The sequence below is a fragment of the Lycium ferocissimum genome, chromosome 10 (genome assembly GCF_029784015.1).
Source record: "Lycium ferocissimum isolate CSIRO_LF1 chromosome 10, AGI_CSIRO_Lferr_CH_V1, whole genome shotgun sequence".
In the NCBI taxonomy this organism is placed as follows: Eukaryota; Viridiplantae; Streptophyta; class Magnoliopsida; order Solanales; family Solanaceae; genus Lycium; species Lycium ferocissimum.
In genome coordinates this window covers 59,789,736-59,800,296 of record NC_081351.1, presented here as the reverse complement: position 1 = coordinate 59,800,296, position 10,561 = coordinate 59,789,736, and the positions used below count along the sequence as shown (strand labels likewise).

The window sequence follows — 10,561 nt, the reverse complement described above, 5'->3', positions numbered from 1 at the left end:
TGAAGCGGGTGACGGGCAATTTTGTAAAGTTAATGAAGGGTTAAAAACCCTTAGACCCTCATTATGTCCCATTTCGATATTTGAGCTTGAAGAAACTGCTCTTAACGATATTTGAAGGAGAATCATGGAGGTATATCTTACTCATTTCTTCATTCTTCCTTTAATCCATTCTCATGTTAGATTCTGCTTTTCCCTAAATAAATCCATGGTGGTGGGAGTTCAAAGAGGGTTTTGGAAGAACATTGTCCATAGGATTATTAATGATAAATTAGTGATGTTTATACTAGATAGTGACTAATCTAAGCTCATTAAGCATATATCTTCCACTTTTAGCATTGAATTTTGGAATTGGAGACTTGGGGTTTATACCCAATTTGGGGATTTTTCTTGAAATCAGAAATTAGGCTAATCCTTGAGTTAAATCAACAATTAGTGGTTGGGTTATGATTACCTAGTACTTAATTTGGTATTTTGCTTTCGAATTCCCCGTTTTGCCCTTATGGGCCCGTTTCCCCAATTTCTAGAGTTAGAATTGAGATAATTGAAATAATAGCAATATTAGTATCATTCTTTATGATTTTTTAATGTAGAATTCGATTATGTTTAGACTACTTTGGTTCCGAGGTTCGGCGGAAGGGCAAGACAAAGGAGTGAGTGGTTGGTGTTGCGGTTCCACCATCCAGGTAGGTTTTGGCTTACCTTTGGTGAGACTTCATATAGCGAAGCACATATTTAGATTATAATGTCAGAGACAAAGATCTGAACCTTCGGGTATGAAGTCGGGTTGGTTATTGCCTAAGGTTGGGCCCTGTTGTGTGTTGGGACTAGACACCCCATTATGTGTGTGCTTTGATTGTTCCATTGTGATGGTTTGATGCCATGAGTAGTTGGTAGATATTGGAATATATGTTATTGTCTTGATTGAGATAAAATTGACATACCGGTTATTGGTATTTGTACTTGGATATTGTGTTGGCGTACTTTGCTCGCTCGTACTTGTGATATCGATCTATTGTTGGCATACAATTGTTGGTATTGTGATATGATACATTGTTGGCATAGCCACGATTGGTATTGTGACGTTGATATATTGTTGGCATACCCACTGTTTGTATTTGTGATATTGATACATTATTGGCGTACCCCATCGATGGTACTTGTGATATTGAACTTGATTGTTTATGTTGATATACGCATTGCATACATTCTCACTCATTCATGATGCATGGCCGATATCGGTGATGAGCCGGTATTGTTGATGGAGTGAAACTGGTATTTTAATAAGCTCTTTTACTTGAATGATTGTGAGAAGGTTGATGTCCGAGGTTCAATTCTGGAATCGTTAATTATGTGAAATTGATATTTGACAACTCTTTTACTTGAGTGATTGTGAGATGGCTAATATTCGAGGTTCAATTTCGGAATCGTTGATTGTGTGAAACTTATATTTGACAACTCTTTTACTTGAGTGATTGTGAGAGGGCCAATGATCTATTCCGGCATCATTGTTGCATGGCCGATTCCGATAATATTCCAGAATCGTTGTTAGTGCATGGACTCCGTGGGTTCCCCAGGGTGGTACCGGTGAGAATCCCCCCGTGGGCAAAGATCTGGGGTCCCATCTATCTGTTGGGCAAAGATCCGAGATGGATGGCACTTAGACTTCGCGAGTCACGCGGGGATGTGCTACCGAGACGTCGATATTTCCATCCGGAGTACATGTGTACACCTCATTTGCATGGTATGGCACTGCATTCATACCATTATTGCATTGCACTGCATTTTGACTTGATTGAGATGCTTGGTGATTGGATTGGATCGGATATATTCAGACTTGACATATTTGGGTTCAGATGCTTTACATTGGCGATGATGTATACTCAGTTGTGATTATATTGTCTTATGCTTGGTTGGTTTATTTACTTATCTGCTTTATTTTCGAAATTGTGTTAACTATGCTTAGTCGACCTATGATACCTGCTAGTATTGTTGTTTGTACTGACCTGCAGTTACTGTATTCTTTTATGAACGCAGAGTATCAGGTCGGATCCACTTCCGTGACCCGTGGCTAATAGACACTTCACCTTTCTCTTGAGTTTGCAGGATGAGCGTGGCGTCCGCTGACCTTGAAGACTTTTCTATCATATGTCTTATTTTTATTTCAGAGACATAGACATTTATGTATTAGTATTCCAGATTGTACTAATCTCCTTAGATGCTCTTGTATTATTCAGACTAGACCCTAGGGGTGTTTATTGCCTTCTGCACTTTCTACTACTTATCTATAGATATATCGTGGGACTCACGTATTTGTTCTATTCCGCTGTTTTAAATTCATTCTTTCGTGTATTATTTCATTGTTGGGTTGAGGGTTCGCTTATCGAGATGGAAAGGTAAGTGCCCGCATGGCCTAAGCAAAATGGGTCGTGACATGACCCGGACCAAAAGGGCACCCTTTTTGCAAAGATTAAGGACCATTTGTGTTCAGCATTATACAATAGGGTACTAAATGAACCTACTATTTAAAGTTAAGGGACGACTTAAGCGGTAATCTCAAGATAAATTCTACTGATATCATTTCAGCCACTCAAATATTTGGTTACATACTGTATCTTATGTGATTTACTCATTTTGTTTGCTGATACTCATATTTGTTTTTTCTCATAGTATTCTCTTGCAGTTCTTTTGCAGCTTTTTGCTGCTATTGAAAGGTTAGTTTCCCTTAATTAATTACTCTGTCATTTGATTAAACTTAGAGTAAAACACCACTTGTTCACATATATAGGCAACTTGAAAGATTTTAAGAAGGAAATTTTGAGTTATGCAAAAGTTTCATCAAATTGGAAACTTGATCTATAACTGTACAGTTTGAACCTTTGATTCCATAATACTTTAAAGCACATCTGTGCTTCCATATTTCCCATAGCAAAACTGATGGTAAAGATCGCAAAATTAATATTATCCCACGACTGTTAATAACCAGTAAATATAGTTACTTGATACTGCCAAAGATTGTTATTTTAAAAAAACTTTGATGAACAAAGAGAAATTCATATCAAAAGTATAACAGAATCACAACATCTAATTTGCTTTAGAATAGTACAGAAGTATTGACAATTTTCAGGGTGAAGGCAAACTATATATAATAAAGTGGCATAAGATAGATAGTGAAAAAGAGACTTTCACAAATATATTTTTTATTCGTGTCTATTTGTAACCGGTAGGTATGAGTCCAAGGCACTGTTAAATATTATTATTCCTAATATTTAACTAGATTCAAAGAGTTAGAGATTAAAAGATTCTACCGCCTAAGTGTAAAATCATGTGTAGTAACACAACTGATCTCAACATGAAATAGACTCAATGACTACATAAGGGTGCGAATTCAAGTTCAAAGCGAAGACTAATAAATTACCTGATCTTATTTAGTTTATGCCTGCCTTATTTTTTCACAAATCTACTTGTCACGTTATCTATGATACCATTGATCTCTTGAAACTTGCAGCACTCAGGTCATAATTGAAACAGACAAACGGGAATGCAGTAGACATGGATTATGCAAGTGTGGTTTCTCTTATGAGAACAACAGAATCGCTCTTGACATACAATTCACCAAGGCAATCTCTAATCTGCTATCACAGAGAAGAATTTACGGTATTCATGAAAAAGTTAGTTCCCTGGAAATATTTCTCAAGGACTTTGAGAGAAGCAATGCTTCTAGGGAAATGACAGATATGGAAGTAAAGGTAAAAAAAAGTTGCAAATATTGCTGAATACACAATTCAATTGAGTTTAACAGAAACTGTAAAGGGGGAAAATAAAAGCCAGAAAAGAAAGGCATGTCGAAGGTTTCATCAGTAGCAAAGGTCATTGATCGTGTCTGGAAAAAGTCAACAAAGATTCAAGATAAAGGCAAACAAGCATCAAAGGAATCATTGGTTCAAGATTTTTCAAGTTCAACAAAAGATAATTTGAATGTTAAGAACAATATGGTTGGGCGTGGTGATGAAAGGAAAAGGTTGCTAGATGAACTGACTAGAGGCTTTTCTGGTGAACTCAAGGTCAACCCGATCATCGGAATGGGGAGCATTAGTAAACAACTTTAGCAAAAGAAGTTTACAATGATGCATACATTCGTTCTCATTTTGATGTCTGTGCCTGGGTGTAACGAATCGTTAGGTCGTTATGTGCCTTTTGACCATTTTGCCCTTATTGACCAATTCCCGAGATTATAAAACATTTCTAGTGAAAACTGAAGGATTTAGAATCCTTAAGTGAAAGCGTTTGACCTATAGTTGACTTTTAGGTAAACGGACTTTTTTTTCGGATTTTCGTCGATTCTGTGAGATCTGCAGGGCTGATTATGACTTGTTGGGATGGATTGTTTGATTCCCAAGGCATTTGGTTGCGTTTGGGTACTTGGTCGGAAACTTGATTTTATCCGTTTGGGGGTTGACTTGGTAAATTAGACTTCCGTTGGAAAATTCGAAGCCACAGGTGAGTTCGTAGCGTGTTTTTATTTGTGTGTGCATATCTAGTTTGTGTACCGGGGGCCTCAGATTGATATTGAGATTTCGGGGAAGACTTGCTAAAAACCAAATTTTGCTAGTTCTGGTGTGACCGTCACGGTAGACTCAGGACCGCCATAGCGGTGGCAAGGACTTTCTTTGATTCTGCATGGCAGATGGTTTGACCCCCATAGCGGAACCGCTATGGCGCAGTCCTGGCCGCCACGGCGAGGGATGGCCTTTAATGATTTTTGTTGTAGCGGAAGATCTGACTGCTACGACGAGATCGCTATGCGATCCTGGTGACCGCTGTAGCGGATCGACGGGACCAAAAACTCATTTTATATTCCTAAGTTCAAACCATTAGTCCAACACTTTTAAAACCTAATTCTAAGAGCTTGGGGAGGTGAATATTGAAGAAACTTGGTGGTATCATATTTGGGGGTAAGTTCCAACCCATTATCTTTGCTTATTTACCTTTCTTCTTTGAGTTTTCATGGTGGTTTAAGGTCCTCGAGTGGTGGGTGATGAGACCTAGGCTTGTGATCATGAAACCCTTAGTATAAATTGATTATTGTTGATTAACTTACTGTTTATATCATCTAGAAGTGTAGATTAACACATTCTAGGGTTGAATTGCTTGATAGTCCAAGAATCTAATTATGAGACTTAGGGTTTCACCCAAATTAGGGGGTTTTGACTAATTGATGAAATTGAAGGGTCTAATGTGATTAGAAACCCATGAATTTAAGGATTATGATTGTTAGTCACCCTTAATTTCCCATTTTTCCCTCGTGACTCATTAGGGGTATTTTGGGTATTTTGACTAACCTTTTCTCGAATTGATTTCTCATTTAATTAGTTGGTTGTTGCGGTCATTTACTTACTTGTGATGTTATTTACTAGACTACCATCATTCTGAGGTGCTTCAGAAATAGAAGGCTCGTGTGGAGTAGTTCGTGGCTCTTATTCTGCATTCGAGGTAAGTTACGGCTTACCTTAGTTAGACTTTGATTAGCGAAACATTTATATTGTGTAGAATTGATGGGAGAAAGCATGATTAGGTCTTCGGACATGAGATTAGGCCTGAATCGTGTTATATAATTATGATGATATCATACATGGTATACATTCTCATTTCATAAGTATATTGATATCGAATTATGACTAGGTACTGATGATGATACACGAGTAAACGGAGCACTTTGGTGACACAAGACTTAGTTGTGAGGTGTACTTGTTATATTTGGAAGTAAAGGGTGTCATAGACTTTTTATGTTGATTGAGATGGTCTGCATGATTCATTCCATGGTTGAGTTGCTTTATCTAAGTCCTGATATGGCTTATGGCATTGTGACTCGTACTTTCATTGGCATTTGATTTCATTGATTTATCATGCTTACTCTTGAGTTGGTGTTTCATATTGGGGTTCTAGACTTGAATCATAATTTGAATACTCATCTTGCATACAATATATGTATATAAGGTAAAGCTGACAAGGGCTGAGGATGTGGCCTATCTTGTGATATATCTATAAGGCACATTTGACAAGGGGTGAAGATGTGGCCTATTTGTGAACTCGTGATCCGAGGTATATTTCATAGCGAGAGGTACATGGACTTCGCGGGTCCCTCATAGGTCATGACTATTGAGCAAACAATGCCTTTATCATATGTGTACAGGTTTGAGGTATTTGGCCAATGCATTGCATTGAACAATATTGCATTTTATTCTGCATCATCATATGGCTCTTCACGTCTGATTTGGTACGGTCTGTTGTTATCATTGTGGTGGCATAGATTGGATTATGGACTGGGTCAGATTGCGGAGTAGTGACTCTGCTTAGGTTCAGAACTAGGTTTTGTGATTATTGTTTGAGATTATTGAGACTCGACAGACTTGTTGTTTAGAAGTTTCATCTTAGGTTGTGATTTGGTTATGGGATATTTTGTGACCTTGGTTTGGGTATTATGTGCCTATTTGTTTATCTTGTTGATTTTATGCTTATATGCATAAACTAATCTTAGTCGGCCTATGATGCTTACTCAGTACCTGTTGTTTGTACTGATACTACTCTTGTTGTACTCTTCTTTTGAGTGCAGAGTTCATTACAGGTTCTATTTCTGATCCTCGAGAGTGTTTCCCGAGACGGTATTGTTGGAGACTTAGGGTGAGCTACTGCCAGATCTGCAGCCCGAGTTTCTATATACTTGTCATCTATTTCTAGACAGTATTCCTTTTGATGTTATGAGCCTTGTATGGCAACATATAGATAGTTCTTATTATATATTCAGACCTATGTGTTTATTAGTAGCTATTGTGCTGACTTAGACCAGATGCCTTGTTTAGAACATATATTCCGCACTTATTCTCTTTTAATTGATATTGAGATTTATTATTATTACATTATTCTTCCGTATTGATAGATTGCATGTTGGGTAAGGGAAGGGTTCGCCGACCAAGGTGTGAAATGGTAGGTGCCCCCACGACTAAGCGATTTTGGTTTGTGACACTAGGCTACTGTATCTCAACAGCACAGTGTAAGGGAGATCTTGTTGAGCCTTCTGTATTCTACAAAGGGTGACACAATTTACATGGAAGGTGAAGGGGAGCTAGCAGACATGCTGCAAAAGAATTTAAAGGGTAAGAGATATTTAATTGTCATGGATGACATCTGGAGTAGTAAAGCATGGGATGACGTGAGGCAATGCTTTCCAAGTGAAAACAAGGGGAGTCAAACATTGTTGACTACTCGTAACACTGAAGTAGTTTGTTATGCCGACACAAAGAATCTTTCTCTGTAGATGGGTCTCATGAGTCCAGTTGATAGTTGAAACCTTTTAAAAGTGTGGCTTTTGCGAATGAAGAGTTACCATCTGAGTTTGAGACTACTGGGAAGCATATTGTAGGCAAATGTCACGGGTTACCACTAACTTTTGTCGTGGTTGTTAGACTTTTGCTTAAATCTAAAACGACAATAGAATATTGGAAAAATGTTGTTGAAGATGTCATGTCATTTGTCACAAATGACCACACGATAAACAATGTTTACATGTGCTTGGTTTGAGTTACAATCATTTGACCAGTGATCTAAAATTGTGCCTTCTCTATTTCGAATTTTTCCAGAAGATAGTGATTTCAGTAAAGAGATTGGTGAGATTATAGATATCTGAGGGGTTTTACGAAGTCGAAAAAACACTTAGAAGGAGAGGCTGAGAAGTGTTTACAAGATCTTATCGGCAGATGTCTAATTCTTGTTAGCAAGAAAAGTTTGGATGAAACAAAAATTAAATCATGTAAGGTTCATGATCTAATGTATGAGCTCTGCTTGAGTGAAACTCAAAGCCAAAACATATTTTTCATGAATGACATTGTATATGATCCGGATAAAGATGATGAGCCAAATGATGTTCGTCATCATCTTAGTATGCACAAAATGTGTCCCTTTAAGCGATGGAATACTGTTGCTGATGATATTTAATATAGTTCTTATAGGGCCCTTCTTACCCCTGGATATGATCATTTGATAAAGGGGAAGATATATGATAACCACAACAATCTCTTGGAATGAACTCGCTCTATTTTCTCTCCTTGTAGTTATTCTTTAACTTTTAGTCTCGGACCAGAGCTTACTCATTTACTCAGCATCTTGGACTTTGAAACCATAATGTGTTTAAGTTTCCCTCCACATACACCATCCCTCATTTGGTTGAGGTACCTAGTATTGTCTAGTGATTTTGACATACCTCCATAAATTTGCATGTTATGGAATCTGTAAACAATCATTGTTAGAAGGGGTACGACATGTGTCTTTCTTCTAGAACAAATTTAGGAAATAATGCAATTAAGGAAACTCAATATGCAAAGCTTTTATTTACCAAATCCCCCAAGTGTATCCATTGGTAAAGAGAGGTACTTGGCTTTATCAAACAGACACACTATTTATGGCTTGTCTCCAGATTGTTGCAGGAAGGAGGTTATTTCAGGGATTCAGAATGTTAAAAAATTAGAAATCGTTGGAGATGAAACGGATTATGAAAATTGTCAAGATAGAATTTTCAATAATCCTGTTGATCTACATCAACTTGAAACATTGAGTTTTCAACTTTATATTCCATGAAAGTCAGGCAAGATTTCACCAATGATAATTCCAAGTGCAAAAGCTTTTCCAGCAATACTAACGAAGTTGAAGTTGGTCTGAACTTGTCTAAGGTATGAGGACTTGAATATCATAGGTGAGCTACCTAACCTTGAGGTGCTGAAGCTGAAGTGGAATGATTGTTACGGCTGTGAATGGCATCGAATTGCAGGTGAATTTACTCGATTGAAGCTTTTACTAATTCAAGTACGTTATCTCAAGTACTGGAAAGCCACGAATGACAATTTTCCTATCCTTGAGCGCCTTGTGATGACAGGTTTCATATTTTTGAATGAGATACCCATTGAGTTTGCAGATATTTACTCACTGCTACTAATTGAGTTCAGTGGCTGCAAACCCAAACTCGGGGCTTCTACTGCACGAATTCAACAAGAACAAGACCCGTGGATGTTCGTGTCTCCAATATATGTAAGTATATATTTATCAAAGTTGTTGTCACGACCCAAACCGATGAATCGTGACGAGTGTCTGACCTCTAGTGACCAAACACCCCTATACTTATATCTGGACAATAATGAACATCAAGGGCCCATAAGTAACTCAAACTGATCTCATACTGCCTCATGAAAGGGTGACCTCATGAACTCTGCACAATCTGAATATATATATATATATATATATATATATATATATATACACATACGAAATAACAATGCAAGCCAATTAGGCCGCTACATATACAGTACACAAAAGAATAGAAGCCGACAAGGCTACATCATCTGATATATACATATGACTTTCTACAGACCTCTACTGGAGTATAACACTGTAGAAAGGACAGGACAGGGCCTCGTCATACCCATATGCATATATATCTCAAAAGAGTGGCATACCAAAATAGACTGCAGCTCCGGATCAAATGGAGCGCACTGACCACTGCTGGATATAGAAGTCCTACTGAACTGGACCACCTGTCTGTCTACCTGAACCTGCGGGCATGAACGCAGGCCCCTGACCAATAAGGGAGTCAGTGCGGATAATATACTGAGTATGCAAGGCAAAAGAGGAACATAAGCAAAAGCATAAGAATCATGAACGAAATCTGAAATTCAAAGGCCAACTGACAGTCTGCGTAGATTTGTATAAACAAGTATCTGTAGGACCGGGAATCTAAAAGTATCTGCATAAATCTGTATAACTGACAATGCCTTTGTGGGCATATAACATGCTCTCAATGATAATAATGCTCATGTATATAAATATAGGTCATAGTGCTAAGGAACGTTCAGCTCGATCCATTATCTCATATCCCATCGGCCTCTCTGCGGCCTTCATCATCATCATCGTATACAGTGTTGCGGAACGTGCAGCCCGATCCATATATCATTATCATGGTGCACCAGATGATCAGGTGGTAATGCGTATATAATGCCTATCCTATTCCCTATACCTTATATACATATAATATTCGCATATATAACACCTTCTGGTCACGGGTCAATATGTATATGAATATATGAATGCAATGCATGGATAAGCTGAATACATAGAACTCTCCGAGTGACACAAGGTCGTACTATCACCGACGAAAATCTTTTGGGCTAACATCATCCACACAAGAAATCTCAAGACTCATGAACTGAAGGAACAATCACAAACGGGGTATAGGAATATCAAAGACTGAAGTACTCCTAGTGCTTCTAAGAGTAGAGTAACATGGAAGTTCGTTAAATCACTTGTTGGCTCATAACTTAGGATCATGCCAAAATGAAGAAGGAATAGCCTTAACATACCTTATCGTCATCTTAATCACTTAACGATCTCCTTCCAAGTTCACAACGTCTACCGTCAAGAGGAATTAAACTAAGGTTAAGTTTTGGAAAACACTCTTAAGCTCAATCTAGCAGGATTAACGAGGTAACGAAATTTGGGCAGCACTTCCCCTATTTTTATC

At 37.9% G+C, this 10,561-nt stretch overlaps 1 pseudogene; it reads left to right on the top strand.

Moving 5' to 3' along the window:
• The first annotated feature begins 2,627 nt into the window (after positions 1–2,627).
• On the top strand, positions 2,628–7,989 carry LOC132035058 (putative late blight resistance protein homolog R1A-10; annotated as a pseudogene).
• Positions 7,990–10,561: the final 2,572 nt, after the last annotated feature.